The 25,721-nt window shown below is 33.6% G+C and overlaps 1 protein-coding gene and 1 long non-coding RNA gene across 5 annotated transcripts in view; one reads left to right on the top strand and one right to left on the bottom strand.

The window, feature by feature from the left end:
- LOC143205055 (uncharacterized) overlaps positions 1 to 25,721 on the top strand; it is a 217,514-nt gene that overhangs the window by 30,790 nt on the left and 161,003 nt on the right. For both annotated transcript variants that reach the window (XR_013007729.1, XR_013007730.1), the window contains exon 2: positions 15,954 to 16,068. This is a non-coding gene — a long non-coding RNA (uncharacterized LOC143205055). The remainder of the gene's footprint in view (positions 1 to 15,953; positions 16,069 to 25,721) is intronic.
- The window catches only part of rib (BTB/POZ domain-containing protein ribbon), a 54,816-nt gene that overhangs the window by 28,588 nt on the left and 507 nt on the right, over positions 1 to 25,721 (bottom strand). Inside the window, exon 1 of one of the 3 annotated variants that reach the window (XM_076418056.1) lies at positions 20,259 to 20,362. The exons of 1 other annotated variant lie outside the window; for it this stretch is intronic. The gene's annotated coding sequence lies outside the window, so the exon portion shown is untranslated. Of the gene's footprint in view, positions 1 to 20,154; positions 20,206 to 20,258; positions 20,363 to 25,721 lie in introns of those variants that run through there. One more of the 3 variants, XM_076418058.1, reaches the window with a different exon arrangement.

The raw sequence follows: 25,721 nt of genomic DNA on the forward strand, positions 1-25,721 counted from the left end.
ATTTCTAGTCTTTTTTTTTGTGTCAATACGTCATTCAATTTGTTCAATTGATGTTGGTAGACAACTAGTAATAGTTTCGTTCGATTTTAACAGCTCGTAAGACTACAGCATGCCGATTTGGTCATATACCATGTATTATCATATATTACAAATTTGGTCAAGAATATTCCGATTCAATATCGATGTGGAAAATCCACTTTTCATCGCCAGTCGTATTGCGCTACAGAAAACTCTTATTTTTTGACAGACAAGCGATGAAACCGCAATATTTAAACGATTCGAAATCATATTTTTAGTCTAATCGTGTGGTAGTCAATTTTTCTCATCTGGATTTTTCACACTTCAATGTAAATCTCTAGAAACAGTCGATCCAACAACTTCTAAGCTGTCTGAAAGTTCTTTAAGAGTTTCAGCAGTGTTTTTGTCCGATAAGTCTTTCAATTCGCGATCTTTGAACTTTGTGGTTCCTGCAGGTTTTATTTTGCCATTAACATCAAAAATTTTACTTTTAAATATAATTTAAGTTAATTGTTTCACTGTTTATAAAATAGTTGTTCTGTTTCTAGAAAATAATCTATACGTTCCTGCAAATTACCAACACAATATCGATTTTTTTCTAAATTACGTCCTACTAGGTGGTCCATACTGGTCCGGCTTTTCTCTAATCAACCTTATCGAACACGTAACCTCCATTGTTGTTGATTTCTAGCAGCGCACGTCTAACACCATATAACCAACAACAATTAAAAGTCGTTAAAACACAGCACAAATCATTTCTTTGTGTTTCAATGGCGATGATTGTATTCAGATTCGTTTGGTAAAACCTTTCAATTGATATGTGACTGTAATAGTGGTGTTAAACGGTGTTTTAATGAAGGTGTCCGGTTATTTTGGGTCGGTTTACACCGTGGGGATATCCCATAAATTACAAATGAGAGTTTTCATTTGTTGTGACCGAGTTGGTGGCGGCAATGCGCATCAGTTTTGCACGCACGGGCTTTCCGCTCGCAAAGCTCGGCCCCTAGCAGGAAAATCGCCACTGTTATAGGCTCGCGGGATGCCCTTTTCGCGCATGCACCCTCCCTTTGGCGGTGTGCGCTTTTCATTGGAAGATCCTGCGAAAATTGCAATTGTAATCTGGTGATTTTGATCTATACATTGGAGGAGAGGTATTATAAGACTGTTTTTATTTAGGTATAGTTAAAATTCTTTGATGTAAAATACCATATCGTTAAACTATTAGGTTGGAAGAAAAGTTATTTCGTTTTTTTCTCAATAAGTGGCTTTAAAATCAAAGAAAGCACGTTTGAAAGATAACAATTCATAGAGTTATTTGGACTTGTAGTGTGCAAATATGGGGTTTCATTAAAACGTCAAACCAACTAGTAATCTGACGCACCCAAAACAAAGTTCTGCTATTAATTACCAATGCTAATTATCGCTACGTAACCATGAAGAACTGCACGATGACCTCGAAATCAAATGGATATACGAAGTGAATCAGAAGATTGGAACGAACTAAACCACGCTCGTCTTAGTTCGCCCTAAGCCTCAAAAGATGCGTGTATAAATTTAACAGCTGTCGGATCATTAGTTTGTGAATTATAGCATTTTGAGTGAAGCAATTTTTATTATTCTGAAAAAAATGGATGAAAAGGAATTTCACATGTTAATACAATATTGCTTTTTGAAGGAAAAAAATACAGTTGAAGCAAAAACTTAGCTTGATGCCGAGTTTCCGGACACTGCCCCAGGAAAATCAACAATAAATGATCGTTACGCTAAGTTCAGACGTGGTGAAATGAGCACCGAAGAAGGAGAATGCAGTGGACGCCCAAAAGAGGTTGTTACCGACGAAAACATTTAAAAAATCCACAAAATGATTTTGAGTGACCGTAAATTGAAATTGAATGAAATAGCAGACACTTTAAAGATATCAACTGAACGTGCACATCACATCATTCACAAATATTTAGGTATGAAGAAGTTTTGTGCAAAGGGCGTGCCGCGCGAGCTCACTTTTGACCAAAAACAACGACGAATTGATGATTCGGAGCAGTGTTTGAAGTTGATCAAGCGTAATAAACCCGAGTTTTTGCATGAATATGTGACAATGTATGAAACATGGTCTGGACAAGTCCAATCGACAGCCATCTGAGTGGACTGCACACGATGAACCCGCTCCAAAGCGTGGGAAAACGCAACAGTCGACTACCTTGAAATAGGAAGGACCATCAACAGCGACTATTACATAGCTTAATTGGACCGTTTGAAGGACGAAATCGCCGAAAAACGGCCGCATTTGAAGACAATGCACCGTGTCAAAAATCCATGAATTTGTCTTCGAATTGCTTCCTCATCCACCGTATTCTCCAGATCTGGCCCCCACCGACTATTTCGACTATAAGGTTATATAAAATATCGCTAATGTAATCGACGGCCGACATCCGTAGGAATAAGCACGCCACTGTCGTGTTTTCGCTTTCCGAGTAGGAAGCGTTATTATATAGATCGTCGTGGAATGGGGAGTTAAAAAGGTAGATCGCCAATGTGGCGTAGATGGCTTATAAATAATAGATAGGGGCTGGCTTTTGGGGGAGTTGTTGCGTGGACTGCAACATTCTAATACGCATTATTTATCCCACGCGTCGATTTGCGTGCTCGATAGACGATGGCCGTACATACGACGTTCGATAAAATCAAACCGAACCCGTGAGAGAAATTACCGTTATTTTGGCCAATTTTCGGCTTTCGGGAAACGTCGCCGTCCAGGTAATTTCGTCCTTTTATCTGTGTTTTACCGCAATTACTCCGAATCGCCGATGGTATCCAATTATTCGTCATCATTTCTGACACAGATATCTTCATTACTTATTATTATACCATCAAATAGCTTTTGGAGCAAAATGGATAAAGTACATTTGTATAAAAAGCATTTTGTCATTTTAAAACTATACTTTTTTTAAATTTATTATTACATTTTTACTAGTCATTGCCACCAGGTCTACAATTTAACTTAGTCTCTGGTGTAGTCATATATATGAGTTACCACTACTACTACCACTTCTAATAAGTGCACTTACTACACTACACTACACAAGATCAGATGGTTTGATTCTTTTGAGTCTGTGTCTTCTTTTGGTGTTATCCAAAAGTTGTATTATTTCGACATTGACATAAGAATGGAGTCTGTAGATGTGTCTCTTTAAAATTCTCTTGATTTCCTGACTGACAGCCGGTATTTGAAGGTCTCGATATAAGTAATCAGTTCTGCTTATCTGGGTGCATCTACAATGCTTCTCAGAACTGTTTGCAAGAAAACCTCTATTGTATATATAGTACTTTTCGCGAAACATTCTCCCATAATTGTATTCCGTATATCCATATAGATTTCAATGCTTCCTTGTATAATAGCAATTTATTATAATGTAATGGTAATTGTCATTGTTTTTTCAATTAACCGAACTCCAGTTCTTTACTTTCATTTTTTAAATGTGTGTTAAATAAATCGAACAATATTTTCCTTCTCATTTGATTGTAGTTAAAAGGAAATACAATGCTGTCTGATACGTTCGAACATGCAACCGAATCAGTCTACAAAATTCGCCTGGTTATCAAACGTCAAACTTATTATTACTGAATATAAATTATATTTGATAATTAAAAAAAATTATTTTATTTAGATTGGAATTTTGATGTATATCAAAGCCAAAATGAACCAAAACACAGAGCTACTGCGGTAACATTGCGATATTTTGTCGTCATAAATTTAGATGACGTGGGTTCACTGTTTTATTGGACGGACTATCTTTTCTTATTATCACTTTAACTTAAACTTTTCTTTTAATAAAACTTTTACTATTTATATTACTTAAATCACGATCGTTAATTTAAACACTTCCATAATGTGAACTAAAATTGGTTGGAGTTAGTAACGAGATATCAGCTTTTTGTAATCTTGATTGCCACTTTTGCCACTTGAAGGCTCTTTTTAACGTAGAGAAGAATAACATCTATATAAATAAAAATGAACCGCCGGCAATGTTGCCGCATCAGCTCTGAGTTTTAGTTTAGCTTGGCTTTGACATACAACAAAATTGTAATTTAAATAATATAATTGAATAAAAATTTTATCAAATATAATTTATTTTAACAATGTAGTACATCTAAAAACTACAGTTAACTATACAGCCACAATAGTTTATATATTAGAGTTATAACCTCTTATCACTAGTGCTTTCAAGAATTTTGCATACGTCTGACATCCCGACGACTTTAACAGGCTCATTCGTTTACGCGTCCGAACTAATCAGACAACATTGTGTCTCTTTTTAGCTAGAATAAAATGAAAAGGAAAATATTGTCTGATTCTGAAAGGAACTTATAAATTGCAGCAAGCTGTACATTAAACATCTTGATAACATTTGCACAACAAAACTTTGAATGGATTATATATATTACAGGATCACAGTAGGACAAGGTTTATTATTGAAAAAATTAAAGCAAGCTTAAGAACGAGAGTTACATAGAAGATAGTTGTCAAAACATTAAGATATTGACTTAAAGTATTTAGGAAAAAACAATTAAAACAAACTAATACAAAATGTTACCAAAATAACACTGAAGAACTTAGTTGTTAAGAGAAGCTGTTAGAAAATATACCCTATAAAGTAATCATGAAGCACATAGAGAAACTTTTTAAGAATTATAGCCAAATCGTCCTGAACTATTATATATATATGAAGTTATTGACTATGCAAATGATAAAAGTGTAAGTATAGGAAATAGGTTGTCCTGTATTTGCTGTAGATGTGGCCCAGTTCGTATTATTTAGCCGTACCCTTAACCTTTCAATTATCTTCTTATCTATCAGGATTTTTCCTCAGACCAGTTTCTTGTATTCGTCCGATACGTTAATATAATGTTTGTTTGCATGTTTTCTTTATGTTAATGTCATAGGTTACGCCTAACCAAAGAGGCATCAGCCATACTACATGTAGTCAGTATATTCAAAATTTAAATTTGTCTTTATTATTATTGTGAATTAAAGGATTTTATTAATCTTTTACTAACTAGATTTCGGAATCAACTTAGCGAAGCCGACATGTATCAGCAAGTATATAACATTTGAACAAAAACATGCGCTCTGTTTCTCTTCTTTGATGTTCCTTTTCGTAGAACTCTTGCGGAGCTTTTAATCCACTTCTATTCCCAGGCAAAAGAACCCAATATTCAGTAATGAAACATTCAGGAGTCCGCTTTATTTATAGCGTCTTGTTATTTCACCAATTAGATCAATTCGACGAAAAAAAGGCGAACGGTTTTTTTCGTCGGTAGTTTATCATTCACCCACTCTCCCGCTGCCCGATAAAATAATAAAGGGGACATTCCGCCATGGAAAACGTACACGCGAAATGACGGGTATGAATTTTTCATTGAAGAGCCTAACGAGTGGGTTAGCGTGAGTTTTAACAGTTTTCAGGACGTCGAAGACCCAGTGAAATAAATGTTTATAATCAATATAGTTCTGGTAACGACAATATATTGTGGAAGTGTCAATTAGTTTTCAAGAATCTACACTCTGCTATCTTTAACTATTACATATTCTTATTGTTCAAGGTTCAAACAAAGTTTTTATTATGATAAAAGACATATCTCGGTCTAGATCAGACTCAAAATAAAAAAAACTGTACTGGTTAGTCGGAAGATACTCTCAAACTGTTCTAAGATCAAAGAGATTGGTTTATCACTCTGTTATAAAGCCTATTTGGAATTATGAGGTCCAAATGCAACCCCATTGTACAAAAACATCAAACCAACTAGTAATTTAGCATTTCTAAAACAAAGTTCCTCGATTATTACCAATACTTCTTGCTACGTAACCAACGAAGAACTGCGTGATGACCTCGAAATGAAATGGATTATTTTGTAAATCCAAGATTTCTTCTTTTATTTTACCAATATTCTTGATTTTAAGTTAAGTTGAGAGTATCTTCCGACTAATGAACTTGGTTCAAGTCTAATCTGTTCTGATTTTTATCTAACATGATATTTCCATACTAACCTACAATCAGGATGGATGTCGAAGTATTTAGTTGGTTCTGCTTGAGGAATCGGGCATCCCTCAAGTGATATAACTAAATTTTGTTAATTTGTCGCAAAGCAAAATTAACAGGGACAGATTTGGAGCTACTAAGCTGTATTTTCTGGTCTCTAGTCCATTTGTAGATTTTGTTGACTATCACTTGTACTTTTTTTTATAGCCTTAGACAGAGATACATCTTTTGCCATGATAACTGTTTCGTAGGCAAATGATCAAGTACTGTTCCTTTTATTGTTGGGATATCAGTACTATAGAGCAGATACAGGAGTGATCGTAAGACACTAACATGGGAAATTCCAACGGAAATAAGTTTAAGTATTGAGAAAATATGAATCCAGCGGTTGACAATAGTTCCGTCAGTAGCTGACAATGCAATACCCGGTCACAATCTTGTGAAATGCTTTTTCAACAACCGCTGTTACTTTGTGCACTTCATGGATTTTATAAACTATGGTCGATTGTTATGACAGATTTATAGCCGATATAAAAGACAGTGTTCTGTGTTTGGTGGGACTAGAGTGGCGTGGTGTATTAAGAACTGTGAAAACCTGGTGAAATAGTTAATATTGATTGCTACCGACAACAAATGATCAAAGTGAATCATGCATTGATCGAATAGCGTCCAGAATTGAACGTCCAAACGTTGAAAGCACTTGGATGGGACATATTATAACACCCGCCGTACTCTCCAGACCTTGCTCCTTCCGACCATCAACTTTTCGCGTCAATGGGACACGCGCTTGTAGAGCAGCACTTCGCCAATTTCGAAGAAGTTGGATAATGGCTTGATGAATGGTTTTGATCAATGCATAAACAGTTTTTTTGGGATGGTATCCATAAGTTGCGTGAAAGATGGTCAAGATGTATAGAATCAAATGGCCAATACTTTGAATAAATACATTTTACCGTTTTCTTGAAAATCATGTAGTTTTTTTTACGAAAAAAGCAGTAATATATATTTTTTTTTCGTCCAAATCAAATTCGTCTGAATAGTTGACGACAGAAAGCTCAATTTCTTAGTTATATTTGAGAGTAGCTTAAAAACGTATTCCTTAATTGTAATTATCGAGATATAAAAATAACTACGGACTGTTTTATGGTGTTTCGTCATCAATTAGCACTTCGAAAATGTTAACGCACGAAGAATAAAACGCCGTTGCCGTTTTACCAGTACCAGATGGTTTGCGGCCGACGTTTGCGTGCGTCGTAAATATCTGCGTTCAATTAAAAAGTATGAAAACGAGCCGGGCCCCCTTTCGCCCCTAATCTATATCTACGCGCCATTATTGCGACCCCACCGAAAAGGTAGGCAGGAGTGCTGGTGGCTAACAGCGTCGATTGCGGAGATAACCGAGAATTTTCGGTAGGTTTTACTGCAAGTCCGCCGTTTTTGCCGGGTTTTTTAGTGGCAGTCATCACGCGAAAACTCCGGGAAATTGGTGAGGGTGCGTTTTCATTAGGGCGCTAACCCAACTTATCAATTTGGGGCTAGTTGTATCCTACTTGAAAAATATCCGTAAATAACCTATTCCGTACATATTGTAAAAATTACCGATTTTTTACAACTTTCAAGTATTCCTGCTGTAATTTTCAGATTAATTAACTGTATAAACATATTTTGAATCTTCTATCGTTATTCGAGGTATAATAATAGCACTAATTTTAGCACTTTTCCCATATACACGTATATATAGTCGTGAAAATGTACGATTTTTTACCAATTTCAAGTTTTTTTGATGTCAATTCCGTTCAAATAATCGTAGGTTAATGCAAATTGCAGATCTTTTAAAGCATTTTATGATGAATCGAATGACAGTATAACAATTCTTATACCACCTTTACTTATTAACTTATATAATGAAAAATATACTTTCAAAAAATTATAAAATATCTGGTGATAAATAATATTTTAAAAACCATAATTTCTAAAGAAATTTATGATGAGTTTTCATTTCTTTTATCCCAAATTACATATATTTTAGAGTTTTATATATACATGTAAAAAGTTTTAGCACTTTTTCCATATACACGTATATATAGTCGTGAAAATGTACGATTTTTTACCATTTTCAAGTTTTTTTGATGTCATTTCCGTTCAAATAATCGTAGGTTAATGCTAATTGCAGATCTTATAAAGCATTTTGTGATGAATCGAATGGTAGTATAACAATCCTTATACCACCTTTACTTATTAACTTATATAATGAAAAACATACTTTCAGAAAATTATAGAATATCTGGTGATAAATAATATTTTAAAAACTATAAGTTCTAAAGAAATTTATGATGAGTTTTCAATTCTTTTATCCCAAATTACATATATTCTTAGAATTTTATATATACAGGTAAAAAGTTTTAGCACGTTTTCCATATAAACGTATGTTTTATATGATTTTTTACACGATTTTTTACCATCTCCAAGTTTTTTTGCTGTCATTTCAGTTCAAATAATCACATGTCAGTGAAAATTGCAGATTTTATAAAGACTTTTACGTTGAATCCACTGAAAGTCATCGAATGTTATGTGAGCTTATAGCAGTCATGCGTCATCGATTTTGACACTGAAGTCAAAGAGTTGAAGGAATTACTTGTCGAAATCATCAATTGTGATCGCTATCGACTACAATTAATGCTTTTGAGCTCAGCACTGCGCTCAAACGACCAGAATACGACCAAAGACACAACAATGTTATTCTTCATCACCTCATCTCCTCATCTCGACCTCACATTGCAAAACGGTGAAGACATACTTAGAAACATTAAAATAGGAAGTGCTACACCATTCTCATGGAGACATCAAAAAAATGGATTGATTCGCAGATAGTCTCGAAAGATACATCATTCTTTCGAGATAGAATCCGTAAATTGTTTGAAAGATGGACATTGGACCCATTTTTCATAATAAAGCTTCAAATTCAAGTTTTCAAGATCGTATATAATATAAATTAGTGTTGGGAACTATCGACTGAAATCGACCATCGACTGGTTCAGTCGTGTACTTTTAGTTACTATTTTTGGTTCTACTAGTTTCATTCGATTGATTTTAACGTTCTGGCTCTGTCGTCTTAGCCGCGATCTTGACAAAATGTACCCAATTTATTTAGATTTATATATAATTTATATTGTTTTATGATTTTTTTGGTAGTTTGCCTGTAAATAACAATATATTTTATACTAATATAGCAGTATTTTGAAATGATATTTTTCAAGATTGTTAATGCAACAGTGTCATATGATTAAAATTGTGAATGACAAGTCAAATATCAAAGTAGCCGGCTTGGTGGTGTAGTGGTAAAGGCGATGGGACAGTCCACCTACTGTTGCGATAGTCGCGGGTTCGAATCCCGCCGGGGCATGGTCGTAAATTTATGTTTGTGATTGTCCTAGGCAAAAGGGTAAAATCTGACAAGGAAAATAATCCCAGTCACGCCAGTAACCAAGCTGGGTAAGACCGTATGTCTTCTGGGATGATTTCTAAAGTTGGTCACTTGCCAGTCGGTGGGCTTAATGCTGAGGACGGTGGTTCGGAGCCCACGTTAAACTGTAGGTCCAGTCCAGATAAACCCTCGTTGGTAAAATGAGACTTTAAAATATACAAAAAAAAGAGGTTTAAAAATTGCACATACATACATTTAGTTGCTTCACAACTCCACCTAACCACCTCATATATACATTTTCCATTATCCTTTCGATATAAAACAATTTTATTAAAACGAGTAACGGTTTTAATGGACACGGTAACCCGAAAAAAGAACAAAAAACAGAGACAATACATAGATAATGGTTCGACAGCGCGACCGATGTGTGATTCGTATCTATATATTCGCCAGGCTGATCGATAGATACAAAATGAGGCCTTCCGTTGTGCCTTCCTAGTCTGCGGGGGCAGGTGGTCAAGGAACAGTTTGTATGTATTGTCGGCGAAATAATTTATCCGTCGCTTTGCGTATTGATTTTTCCGGAAACGTTCGGCGAAAATTAATCATCAGCTGTCTTGATGAATTGTACCGAATTTATTCTAGGTCGAATTTGTTCGACAGCCTTTCTCTCTGTCTCTCTCTCTCTATCTCCCTCGGACAGGCAAATATTTATTTATAATCAAACGGTCATGTATAATTGATGATAATGCCGACCGAGGAGATGAATGAAGAGTGCTACCAATTTACCCTGATAATTCTTTTCAAAATTGGTACAATCTATAGCCTATTCAAAACAGTAGTGATACGGGAGACCTGTCAAAACGTTTTGGTATGAGTTTTAGTACATTTTGGTTCTGACATATAAAAAAAATTTAATATAAATAAAATAGTGCAACAAAAATGTTACGTATTATCTAATGCACATATTATCGAAGAACTTAAAACTACAATAATTATACAGCCACAGTAATTTATAGGTTAGAGTTGTTTTATTATATACTAGCGACCCGCCCCGGCTTCGCACGGGTGCAATGCTGATACTAAATTAAATACACTACAGAAAAAATATGAACTTTGTATATAAAAACATAGCGGCCCGCTCCGACTTTGCACGGGCATAAAATATATATGCCTATGTCACTCAATGAAAACATGATTAAAATCGATCCAGTATTTTTGGTTCATTCATTACTGCCCTTGGCCTGCACGCATTAAATTTTTAGTAAAACAATTCCTCGTCCCCTATACTTACTATGAAGATTTCCTGCTATCTTTGGAATATCTAAATTCATACAATTTTTATTACATTACACAATTTTAAACGCAAATTTTAAATTTGTAATATCTCCGAAAATATTTGTTTAATTTACATGCTGTAAGGAACCATATTGATCTATATTAATTGCACACTGTATTTAAGGTACTTAATTCGATAAGGATTAATGCCGTATTGCTTAAAATAGCTTCGTAAATAAGCCATTTTCTCACGTAAAAAGTAAACAATAAAAATGGTTAATGTGGGTTATCCCTAAAAGATAAACATATACCATCGCAGACTTTTTTGTAGACCTTTTTATGGTGTACAATACTGTAGTACATTAATTTGATCTAACTCGTAGGGTTAGGCAGCGTTTTTGCTAATTGCTAAATAAGCCTAAAAAAGTAGGTTAATTTACGACATCACGTTAGAAACCTCTAAAATTAGCAATGTTGCCTTAGTATATTATGCATGTATTATACATATAAAACCTTCCTCTTGAATCACTCTATCTACTAAAAAAAACCGCATCAAAATCCGTTGCGTAGTTTTAAAGATTTAAGCGCACATAGGGATATAGGGACAGAAAAGGCGACTTTGTTTTATACTATGTAGTGATAGTGATACATTAAAATTTTTTCCACACTAGTATAGGCGCGTTTTTTATGTAGTGGTATCCCCCAAAGGCCTAATCCACCTAATTAACAATTATATGTCTGAGTAATGTACTTTACTTTCATTAGAGAGTATATTTAAGTTTTACGCTTATTTCTTGTTTCTTTCGATGCAATGTATTTTTGTAAATTCATTATAATATAACCATATATCTCTTTAGCTTGTCCTGCTATCTCCTTAATGTATTTGCCATATCTACAAAACAGTTAGTATTATTTCTCTCCCCGTACATGTTAACCAAATGTTCATGTATATTCTGAACATTAACATACATGCTCATAAAGCTTTCAAACTCTATAATTTATTCTATTATTATTATTTCTAAAAAGGCTTGTTTCTAAAAAAGTGAATTACATAAAATGCAATTAAATATTTCGTATATATTTATCGAGTAACAATTTGAAATAGTTCATTCTTTAACATGATTTCCTCGAGACTTATTTTATGAACCTTTAAGTCATTCCTTAATTGCAGCCTTTATTGATGCACTTGTTGGAATTTTCACCACCAGTGTACTGTACATATATGGTAGATATAGTGCATTGTACATAACAATAACTGATGGCTCCTCAAAGTTCTTTAAAATCTGATTTTCAAACTACCGCAAAAACAAGTTGTGGTTCATTTCTTTATGGTAGTCATCTTTGGACTTTTAGGAAAACACTAATTCTGCACCAGGAATAAAAGCATTCCTATTTTCAGCATGAAGAACTATATGTCTGCAATGAATTACTAATAAATGTTATGACTAACAAAACCTAATCGATAGTTTTACCAACGTTTACCTTTTTCCATCAACTTTTGTTTTCTTTGCACTATATTTATTATCATCACACCATGAGCGACCCAATGTACCATTCTGAAATATTTATGTCTCTTTTAAATATATAAATTGATATGATAATTCTTCCTTGATATTGTTATATGTTTTTAAAAAGTGTATTATTTTAAAAGCAATCTCCGGAAGTTCCATTGAACCCCTTCGTTGGTTATCTTTACACCACTTCAATCCTATATTACCCAACAGTGTATGAAGGGATGTTCTACATCCCTCAAATAGCTGTATATGTTTTGGATTTTTATGGATACTTTCCAGATTAACAATTTTCTCTGAAGTAAATGTATTAAATTATGTTTCGACTGAAAAAACCACTTACTGTTTTTTTTACATTTCGTATATTTGATCTCTGATACAGCTAACAACAAGCTGATCTTGATTCGTCATCTTTTTCGCATAAATACGGTTTATTTTTGGTGGATTTATGGTTATATTGTTTTTTATGTTTTGAGATATTTTAGTGACCGGGCCCGTACTAATATTCAGTGCAGCTGAAACGCGCAAAAATATTTTCAATAAAAACCTTCGCGATTTGCAGTTTATTAAAACAAAACGTTAAAACCAAAAAATATAAAAATTATAATATTTTAAAAAATTTTGCGGACGTTTGACAAACGGACAACTATTGCAGACTCTTTCGGTTCCATGATCGAACTTCTCTAACAGCATTATATTTCAAAGATCCATAAAAATACAGTTAATATAAGCACCAGACTATTATACTCGAAATAAGTTCAAACGTAGATTCTACGAATCATATTCCAATTCAAAGTTACATCACTTGAAAAAATACATCATTAACACATTAATAGATTTGCAGACAACCCGTGAAAAAACTGCGGAATATCTAATTTAATTCTCGTATATACATTTACATCACGTCCCTCCATCCAATGAATACCGTAGCTTGGAAATGATTTTATGCAATTCATCGGGTCCCTAGTCGATTTAGCTACGGTCTACAATGGTCCATTTGTGTTTTAAAAAGACGTTTCGAAGGATTTTCGGGATAACAGCCGATTTCACGGCTGGTTCGGATCAAAGACACGATATAATCGACCGGGGTCCTAAAACATACACGCTGCTTACTGCCCTTCGCTTATCTGCGTCTTTATCGAGATAAATGGCGAGGAATAAAATTGTCTCTGGACTTTATAGGGTCGTTTAAGTCGAGTTTTGAATGTTGGTGTTCATATGGGAAGTGTTGTCGATAAGATTGTTTCTATTCTCGGTGTAATTTGCGCTAATTCTCCTTAGTTTTGATAATTGTTGACAAATTGCCATCGCAAACAGCGTTGCCAGCTTGTGGGGAATTCTCCAATCTACGACGAATCTCATTTATACACGTATATACTAAAAAAATGTCAAAATGTTATACCTCTCAGATATAGCTAAGATTATATATATATATATATATATATATATATATATATATATATATATATATATATATATATATATATATATATATATATATAATGAGTAAAGGAGGAGTAAAATGAAATGAAAATCCACGTTAAATTACTTTAGAGCTAATATTTTTTAAGATATGGGAACAGAAATCCACCCATTTTTTGAATATATAATTTTCTTTATATAACTTAAAGTCTAAATATAATATAATATAATACAATATAACTACCATTCGGTGTTTATCATAAAATTATCTATATTGTTTATAATATTTATTAATTATTTAATTATTAATAATTTATAATTTTATAATTTATCCAGCGATTGTTTGACCTGACACGAGAACAAAAAAAACTTAAAAACTTATATATAAAATAATTGCTAAACGTTTTTAACCATTGGATAAAAATAAAATTCTCAAAATAAAAAATTTATGGTTTTTATTATATGTAATCTATTGTTTTGAAATAGTAAAAATTGTTTCCCCCGAACCATTTTAACTTCAGAAATCATCAAAAGTTAGAAATCATAAAATATATTTAGAAGTAGGATAGAACAAAAGTTGAAACATTTCCGCAACTTATTGATTCTCATTATTTCTTCTGTTACTGTCCCTCATTCATCTATCTTTGTGAATATCTTAACAATATTTGTAGTACTTTTTACTGAAATACTTAAAGACAATTCTTATAAGTTCTCATTTCTGCTTCGCCATGGTCTTTAACAATAAGCAGTTTGTCAACAATAAGCAATTTATACAAGACATCCGAATATTGTTCGTTATTTTATATTCATTGATAACTGATCTCTGAACTCAGCCGTCTATACAAATTTGTTAAAAAAAACGTTTTTATTCATCATATCTAGACCTCCTTTTCTAGAAGAAAATTATAATTTTATTAGGAAAATCGACGATTTTTTACTTTTTACTGTCCAAGTAACATTAAACATACAATACAAATAACCGAAAATAAAATCAAGAAACTTTGGCCGAAAACGTGAATTTAACAGCAACAAATATCTATCATTAATCAAGGTTTAATTATGCATCATCATCACCCACAAACTATTACCCACAACGCCAACAAGAAAGCGTTGGAGAGCCTCTAACAAGTATATAAATAAAAACTACATAAGTTATTTATTCTGGCTGAAGTTTGACAAGAATGGATGGGAAACTTTCCTTTATTAGACTTATTAAGATCGTAAATGTTTCATAAACCGCTTCAATCAATATTTATTGCGAATAAAGTAAGGAAAAAAGAGTTCTGTTCCCTTCATATTGTTATAAATTAATTCTAATTTTTTTATCGTGCATTGGCTATCTATTTTAAATAATCTCATTCAATATTGAGGTCCTTTCTTATTTCTTTCCTTATCATGTATATACATATATATATATATATATATGTATATATATATATAAAATATTGCCTTTTGAAGCGAAAAAATACAGTTGAAGCAAAAACTTGGCTTGATGACGTGTCTCCGGACACTGCCCCAGCAAAATCATCCATCAAGCATTGGTATGCTATGTTTAGACGTGGTGAAATGAGCATAGGAGACAGTGAACGCAGTAGACGCCCAAAAGAGGTTGTTACCGACGAAAACATTTAAAAAATCGACAAAATGATTTTGAATGACCGTAAATTGAATTGAAATTGAGTGAAATAGAGGACACTCTAAAGATATCAACCGAACACCTGTGGTACACCTGCTTTATCTTCTTTTATTGTAGAGTAAGCTTTTTCTTGTTTAACTCTAAACATTCTGGTTGTAATGTACGATTTTAATAGTTCGGTGTGTTGTTTTGGTAGCATTTTCTGTAGTTTATGAACAAGGCCTTCATGCCAAACCTTATTGAAGGCTTGTGCTACATCTAAGAATATAGCTGAACATACCTTTTTACTTTCGATCTGGTCAATTGTTGAATGCTTGTTAATAAACCCAAACTGGCTTTTAAATCGTTTGGATATTATTATAATGATTCAACTAAGAATATACAATTACTTGTTAATTACTAGATACACTTCCGCTAACTATTATTAACAATGAATTCGGACGCCTGACTCTTTAACTAATTAATAAAACAACAGTACAACGCGAGGGGTATCCAATTTTATCGACGATATAGACCAAATGAGAGAAAAAAACAAGTCGATTTATTTTTAATAACAATTTTATTCATATTTTCGACAAAATACCCATTATTTATAGACGGTTTATCTAATTTTAACTATCTAATAGACGACAAGGGGTCAAAGGAACAACACTGATAGCCGCACTGAAACCTGATAGACATTGTGCATGGAAACCGAAGGAATTTTCGTTGTTTGTTTGGATCCAGATTGGGTTTTAACAGGTATGATTTATTTGTGCTGGATATTTCCCCGATTTAGGATCTGTTTGTCTCGTCTGATATCGGGTATTGTAATTTTAAATAACAGTGTCATGTGAGGTTATGAGATAATGGATATAGAATCGCTTAATGAATCATTAATGTTACGATAAAGTGTCAATAATCGTCAACATGCAGCGAGAAACGTCTATAAACACGAAGAAGATTTTAAATATTACGAATGTATGTTGAAAATATTATAAATATTGCAGAAAACGTCAATAAATGTCACAATATATTACTAAAAGTCAATAAATGTGTAAAGTGTAAGTATGCATAGATAAATATTTAAAATATTAATTGCTAACTTTGATATATATAGATAGATAAGTTAGAAGGAGACAGATGATAATAAGTCTATACGAGGGTTACTATTTATATTTCGGGAATTGGCAACACTGTTGTCAGTGAGCCCATCTGACGGTTCCATCGTAAAATTTGACATTTTTGACGATATACGTACTCAGAACATTTTGTCGCACAGGTGCTATTTGTTTATATTGTATCGAAAACATTTTCGTGCGAGGATTTCTACGATTTTCGACGTGGATTGTCGTAACAAGAGTGCATCAATTAACATAATTTGATTTTTTGCGATGAAGCTCCATGAAAATCCACTGTGTATCGCTGGTTTAGTGAATTCAATCGTGGTCGTAGTTCGCTGTCCGACGAGTTTCGTGAAGGTCGTCCAAAATCGGCTATTTTGCTAGAAAACATCGGTGCTGTGTGCGAAATGATTAAGCAAGATTGTCATGTCACCTATTGTGAGATTGAGGCATCCCTAATTTACCAGCATTTTACATTGAGCTGTGCGAAAGTTATGTTCGCGTTGGATCCCACACAATTTGACAATCGCTCAAAAAAAGGCACGTGTCGATTGGTGTAAAGAAATGCTTAAGAAAGTCAATCGCAGTGCTTCGAAAGACTCTTGTAAAATCGTGACAGGTGACGAATCATTGATATATTCGTATGAGCCCGAAAGTAAGTATCAGTCGACTGTATGGGTGTTCCAAGAACCAAATCCAACAAAAGTTGTTCGCACACTTCAAAGAAAATGGTGGCCTGTTGCTTTGGGAAAACTGGTCATATTGCAACAGTGCCTCTAGATGATCGTAGAACAGTAAATTCTGATTGGTACACAACCATTTGTTTGCCAGAAGTCTTCGGTGAAATAACGAAAACAAACAAGAGACGCCGATTGTTATTCATCATGACAATGCAAGCTCTCAAACAAGATACTATTTGAGCAGTCAAAACATCGAATTGATGGATCATCCGCCATACAGCCTTGATTTGGCACCCAATGACTTCTTTTTGTTCCCATCCGTGAAGAATAAACTGCGTGCTCAACGATTTTCATTGTCCGAAGAAGCTATTGAAGCGTTCAAAAATCATGTTTTGAAGATACCTCATTGGGAATGGAATAAATGCTTTGTAAATTGGTCTAAGCGTATGTAAAAGTGTATCAATCATCGTGGCGAGTACTTTGAAAAACAATAAAAATATATTCGCAGCTTAACTATTTAATATTTTCTTGTCTAGAAAGAATTATAGTTCAAAACATGATTTCCAAAGACCCTCGTATCTGTATCTTCCTCTCTGAATCACCACCAACATATACTTTTAATTATAAACGAATTATATTATCGTGAAAATCCCACTCAGACGATGTGAGAATTGACCAAAATGGAAATAGTTTTATTCGGTATAAAAAGCTGACGCGTAACTGTACATTTATGTCATTTTTACAGCCATTTTCACACTGTCACAAGCCCGTTGATGTCGTATTGTACGCAAGGATCTAACCGTTATCATTTGCATAGCTCGATTATTTATTTATATGGAAAATGGCTCGAGCTGACCTTATCGCTTGTTGTTGAAACGTTCTTTTTTGGTTTAATGGGAACTTAAAACATGTCGGAAGAATATTTAACATTTTTTTTGACGTTTGTTTACGTTTATTGATGCGTACTTGATGATCAAACGTCAACTTTTTGACAAACTTTACATATTTTTGCTTGTTTAAAGATTTTCTCAAATTATATTCAACTCATTTTAGTCAGATTCACAGTTGGCTGAGACATTTGTGACGTATTTTCAATCAGTTTGTTGATACATTGTTCAATTTAATGTGGTTTTTACCATTTAAATTATTCTTTCTATATATATTTCTATATATAATATAAAAATTATAAGAAATGTCCAATTTATTAAGTTATTTTGTTAGTATTTGATTGTATAATATTAATATTGATACATATATATAGATTGATAATAATATTGATATACATTGAAATATTTTGACAATACGATTCGATTCTAACTTTGTTGTTATTGTTCTTATCACTGTCATTATGACTGTCACTGTCACTGTCATTTACTATATTATTAGTTAACATATTTTAACAGCATAGGAACTGAACAATTTAGAGGTTGCATTTGTACGGTTACAACGGTACTGTTAAAAGTATTCATCACACCTTTGACATGAATTGTTATATTTCTTGGTTCTTTAAAATATCATTTGAGGAATTTTTACGATATAGATACTGAATAATTTTGACAAGTTTGCATTTACCATTTTACTTTATTGCCATTCAATAACATATTTTGGCGGTTATTGAAATTTGTTTTGACATTGATTGAAATTATATAAAATTGATATTATATAAATATTATATAGTCTGTTCAAAGTTATTTTGAACATACGTCATTTAAATTTGTGACATCAAAACGTCGCAATCTTGCCGCATCAACTGTGAGTTCTAGTTCAGTTTGGCTTTAACATACAAGAAAATTCCAATCTAAATAAAATAATTGATCAAAAACGTTATCAAATATAATTTATTTTAACACCATAGTGCATCTATAAATTACAGTTAATTATATAGCCACAGTAGTTCATAGGTTAGAGTTATAACCTCTTATCAGTATTGCTTTCAAGAATTTTGCATACATCTGGCAACCAACAATCTGGCATACAACTGAGAGGCTCATTCGTTAATATATTAGAATATAACGTTATATCAATATAATACATCCCTGAGTACGACTTGTTTTAACATCCAGATTATTCTCCAGGTTTAGTTCCATTGAAATCTTTACATCTCAATTTTTTGTTATTGGTGGAAAAACAATGTAGCAATGGGATTCAAATATTGAATAAATATTTTCATATTTATTATCTCCGATTCCTCAAGCAGAATCAGCTAAATACCTTGGAACCCATCTTGACGGTAGATTAAATTGGAAGCATCACGTTAGACAAAGAGCAAAACACATTAGAACCAAAATAAAACAACTATAATGGTTAGTCGGAAGATACTCTTAACTTGATCTAAAATCAAAGTTGATTTATAAGACAATCATAAAGCCAATTGGACTTATGGGGTGCAAATAAGGGGTTGCACTAAAAATTGAAATCAACTAGACATCCAACGCTGTCAAAACAAGGTTCTTCGATTGATTACCAATGCCTATCGCTACGTACCCAACGAAGCACTGCAGGATGACCTCGAAATCAAATGGGTATACGAAGTTATCCAAGATTTCGCCTTGATACACGAAAGAAGATTACTAAATCATACTAACTTGGAAGCAATACAACTGCTGGACAGCGCGCAGGATGTCAGGAGATTGAAACGAACCAACCATACGAACTTATATGAAGTGTATACCTTTAGTGTAAACTATAGCTATAAGTTATTATAATTTTATAATTGAGGAATACATATTAATGTATTTTCTCGTCTTGCTTGTGAATTAATCCAAATACAAATGAAATTAAGTAATAAATTAATTGTAAATTAAGATTGTAATAAGCGTATCTAATATAGATGTTATAAAAAATATATTTATTATCGGTATAAATAATAGAAGAAGAAAAATATTGTATAAAAACAAACTGTCCTCTTCGTTTTTTCTTTTCTTCCTTTACGTTTTATACAGAGTGAGCAACGCATAACCGGACACAGATCTACCTTTTATTAAAATGTATTTAGAATGAAACATGCAATATACAACAAATATAACTAATGTCATATATCTCACCTAAAAACCGACATTAGTTCCATTCCAATCAATAAACTAATCGATTTATTCTCACCGGGACACTAATACGTCATTTTTATCTGCACAATTAAATAATGGTTTACCTTTCTTTATAAGGCATCAACGTTGTTACGGTTGGTATAGGCGCAATGATTCTCTCACTGTCAATAGTTTGGTAGTACTAGACGATCGATAAGCTGACGCGAACTGCATTATTTGCAATTACAAAATACGTTACATTTTGCGCTAGGCTCCTATCCTTGTATCGCTGCGAAAAAAGAAACGGCCGATAGGCTTGTTTGTCTGGCCATTTTCAAGGATTGTATAACGAATCTGTAAACAGTACAGTGGATGATGGAACGTCCCGTTCGTTTTTTTTTGTCAGAGGAGCACTCGACTCGATATCAGTTCAAATAAAGAATGTCTTAAAATAGATCGATCATTACTTGTACAGTACCGTGTCGTTGTATTTACACATTTTAATAACTCCAATCAGATAGGAAAGGAATATAGTCCGAAGATTGCTTGGTTTTGAGAAAAGTATCTTTAAATATGTTTTAAAATTCAGCTCATTACGTTCTTTTCCTGAAGTACTGGTCCCAAGTGCTGGTATTGTCGGCACTTGCTCTAACTGAAGTCCTGAGGTTTATAATAGCAAGCGATCCATCAGTTGCCAATATATTGGTTTTTTCTTTAATAATTCTCATACCCTCTGGCTCCACAGAGGGAACTATATTATGAAGGATGGTAAAAGCCTCAATATATGTATTAGTGAGTATAGCTCATCAGCAAACATCGAAAAATAAATTAACGGAAGCTCAATCTGAACATCACCACAATCTTCATGATTAGATACGAGCAATGAGACGATATCAGTTGCGAAATCCATGAAAAGATACGTGAAAACTCTTCAGAAGCAAAAATATTAATTGATGGTCTTAAATGATGTGTAGCTAAATAGTACCACTACTAGATGAACAATACTTCGACGATAGTAATAGCAATAACTTTTTGAGTTTACAAGATCCTTCATAATTGATTCACAATCTTTAAAAAAGAAAGTTAAAATGGTGATATCAAAACTATTATAATTAATTTACTTAATTTTATTTTTCTTACTATTATAATATTGATAATAGTCCAGGTTCGATGGTACTACTGAAAATACCAATAAAGTGTTCCTGAAACGCCTGAAACCTTTGTTTAAAAAAAATAGCTTTGACAAAATGCACTGAATCCAACCTACTATACTAACAGGTCAATTGAAAATTCCCCGGCTTACCATAGTAAAACACATTTTTCTGGCAAAATTAGTTTATTTTATTCATCATATTTCCCTTCAGGGGTGACACACTGATTATAGCGACCCTCCAACTTTTGCGATCTGTCTTTTGCTTCAAAATAGCCCTCAGTTTCGGCGATCACTTCTTCATTCGACGAACATTTCTTTCGAGCGAGCACTCTTGTGAGATCTGAGGATAACAGGAAATAGTCGCTGGTGGTCAGATCTTAAGTATACGGTGGATGAGGAAGGAATTCGAAGCCCAATTCATGGATTTTTGACACGGTGTATTGTCTTGGTGAAGCAGCACTTTCTTTTTCTTCGAATGCGGCCGTTTTTCGGCGATTTCGTTCTTCAAATGGTCTAATAACGCTATGTAATAGTCGCTGTTGATGCTCATTCCTTCTCCAAGGTAATCAATGAAAATTATTCCATGCGCATCCCAAAATACAGACGCCATAACCTTGCCAGCCAACTGTAGAGTTTTCCTACGGTGCATCCATATTCCATCCATCAAAAACTCGGGTTTATTACTCTTGATCATATTCAAACACTGCTCCGAATTACCAACTCGTCCTTTTTTTTGGTCAAAAGTGAGCTTGCGCGGCACCTACTTTGCACAGAGTTTTTTGATACCCAAATATTTGTGAATGATATGATGTACACGTTCAGTTGATATCTTTGGAGTGTCTGCTATTTCACTCAATTTCAATTTACGGCCATTCAAAATCATTTTGTGGATTTTTTAAATGATTTCGTCGGTAACAACCTCTTTTGGGCGTCCACTGCGTTTACCGTCTTCGATGCTCATTTCACCACGTCTAAAATTAGCATACCAATCCTTGATGGTTGATTTTCCTGGGGCAGTGTCCGGAAACTGGACATCAAGTCAAGTTTTTGCTTCAACTGTATTTTTTCCCTTCAAAAAGCGATATTTTTTCAACACGCGAAAATCCATTTTTTTTACAATAACAAAAGTTGCTTCACTCAAAATGTTATACACAAACTAATGACCCGAAAGCTGTCAAATTTAAACACGCATCTTTTGAGGGTTATGGTTAACTAAAAAACATATGGATTTAATATTAGTAGTGCCATCTATATGTCAGGCCGTGGACTTTTCAATTCACTTGTTACGTTAAATCCAGTTTTTATCTTTTCTTTTTTACATGTATGTTTTACAAGTTATTTCTGAGATATTCTTAGTGTTATCAACAATTTGTACCGGTGTTTTTATTTTTAATAAAGTTTTAAAGTAATTTTTGTTGTGGTGGGATGTTCAATAAGCTTTACAAGGGACATCAACCCCAAATATCAATATGATGATGAGGAATCATCCTCGTCTCTGCTGTACACACTCGGTACTAATTCCGAACCAATATGGCTATCGTTTAATGCAAAATCCGTACATTCACACCCGTTCTAGATTCGCATCGACAACAAAATATGCCAAAGTCCAAGAGGAAATGGTCGTGCGGTCCCTTGACCCTTGACTTGGTACCGAATCCGCCATCTACGCTTTCTGTAAACATTCATGGACGGTCTGCGATAGTGACGATCGATACATGGTATTTAATGATACCGTTCGGGTTTATTAGTCGATACGCTAAGTTTGTTTAGAAATGGCGACAGCTCCGTACGCGCGATAAAACGGAGATTCCTTTGTTTCGAATTATTTTAATCGAGTTCGGTACATCGTATATTAAATAAACTGTTATTATCTTTAGGTAAATAGTTTTGTATTAATATTGGCAATATCGCTAATGAATCAATAATAAAGTTCTTTGTTGAATGAACTTGCTTTGTTACGGTTGAAGTTCTTAGAATCACAAGACTTCAGGGTCAAAGCTCGGCAAACTTATTTGCTTTAATTAAAGAACAATTGAGAGAAAAACTTAATATTTACATATCAATTTGGGTTTAATTGAAAAAACCTATGAAGGTAAAAAGGTAAGTTCAGCTATATTCTTAGATATAGTACAAGGTATGGCATGACGGTCTTATTCATAAGCCATAAAAAGTGTTACTGAAACAACACGTGAACTATTAACATATTACATTAGAGTCAGAACATTTAGAGTCAAACAAGAAGAAGCCTATTCTACAATAAAATAAGCTAAAACAGGTGTATCACAAAGATATGTATTGGGGTCAATTATTTAGGTACTCTTCACTCATACACCTTATATAGAAAATATCACGATGGCTACATTTGCGGAAGTCACACGACAATTACAGCAGGCAAGTGACAATATAAATAATTGGACACAAGCTTGGAAAATAAAAAGTAATTCTGTGCATGTGCAGTTCATATATAATCAGAACGCACAAGTACTAATAACAATTAATAATATTATAATTCCATATAGCATCAATGCTATTAATACATATAAAGAAGAAAAGAAAAGAACTGGAAATGAAATATAGCAAAATGTATTAGCTAATTGGAAGAAATACAAGCAAGTATTGAAACCAATATGGATATACGGAAGTTTTTGTAATATGTGTCTTAGTTTTTGAAATCCTTGCCTGCCATATCTTGTGATGAACGAAATGTTTGGCAATCAATGTATTTTATAGCAAGGGAGATGGCATGATGCCAATATCATCATTTCAAGGTTCATTAAAAAAAGTAACTTATATCGATATTTCTCATTTTTTGTAAGCGTTTTTGTAAGAAAGTTGATTAGAAACCACGCTCCTGATTATAATTGGTGACTAATTAATTACCACTTTAAACAGATTATGATACTTATTTCTTACCAGTTCTCGAACTTTTGGAACTCGAACGTACAAACAAAGAAAGGTTTTTTTGGTTTGTTTTGGTGTTTACAGTTCAGCTTTATGTTCACGTTCTGAAGATGCAGATGATATTGATGTTGCTGCAGGTTTATATAGTCGATTCTTGACATCGCCTTTGCACTGGTTGTTTCTTTAAATTACAGCAGTGTTTTACAGCAGAAGCGAGGGTCTAACGATGTCAAAACTACTAACATGAGGTCACATCTTATCAAATCACCCGCAGTGCTAGAAGTGGTTTAATCTTCTCACACCTTCTCACATCTTAACATAAGCTACATCTTTTGATAAATATTTGTATTTTTGGGTGTCGATATATCGATAATTATTGGTTAGCAGAGGTAGAGTTGCTAGATGTTAATTCATTATATCTAGATTTGGAACTTTTTAGGGCACATATATTATTTTAAATTTTCTTTTTCAGAAATAACTTTTTTTCCGTATAAAATAAATATGTACAATTGTCATAAATAGCCCAGAATTTCATTACTTTTTTCAGTGGTGTATTACGAATTGTTAAAACATGGTGAAACAGTTAATAGTGGTCACATCGACAACAAATGATCAATTTGAACCATGATCGTTGGCCGAAAAACGTTCATAATGGGCCCGAAGACACGATAAGTACTTTTAGACTACGATAATAAAGCAAAACCGGTCAAGGAAACTATCATATGTAGTCTCCAGACCTTGTCCCGTCCGACTCTCAACTTTTCGCATCGATGGAACGCGCGCTTGCAGAGCAGCACTCCAACAATTTCGAAGATGTTACAAAATGGCTTGTTGAATGGTTTTACTCACAGGACAAACACTTTTTCCGGGACGGCACCTATAAATTTCCTGAAAAATGGGCGAGATGTGTCAAATCAAATGGTCAATACTTTGAATGAATAGTTTTTTTCATTTTCTCAAAATCATGTAGTTTTTTCCGAAAATAAAATTGTATTGGCTCGCCGGTTTAGAAACACTGATCTATCCTATTAAGACTAAAACAACAAAGCGTTGTATCGTATTTCTTGTACAATACGAGGGTCACTATTTATATTTCGGGATTCGGAAAAAAACAAAGTTAAGCTGCGAATATATTTTTATTGTTTTTCAAAGTACTCGCCACGTTGATACACTTTTGTATAGAGCCAATTTTCAAAGCATTTATTCCATTCCGAATGAGGTATATTCAAAACATGATTTTTGAACGTTTCAGTAGCTTCTTCGGGTGATGAAAATCGTTGACCACGCAATTTATTATTCACGGATAGGAAAAAAATGATCCATCAATTCGATGTTTTGAGTGCTCAAATAGTCTCTTGTTTGAGCCGATGTGTGAGAGCCCCCATTGTCATGATGAAGAACAATCCGGCGGTTGTGTATCAGAATTTACTGTTCTACGATCCTCTAGAGGCACTGTTGCCATATGATCAGTTTTTCCGAAGAAACAGGCCACCATTTTCTTTGAAGTGTTTCGTGTGCGAACAACTTTTGTTGG

Source organism: Rhynchophorus ferrugineus, unplaced genomic scaffold (assembly GCF_030347505.1).
Source record: "Rhynchophorus ferrugineus isolate W39M unplaced genomic scaffold, kcgeb_rfMv2 rfM11, whole genome shotgun sequence".
In the NCBI taxonomy this organism is placed as follows: domain Eukaryota; kingdom Metazoa; phylum Arthropoda; class Insecta; order Coleoptera; family Curculionidae; genus Rhynchophorus; species Rhynchophorus ferrugineus.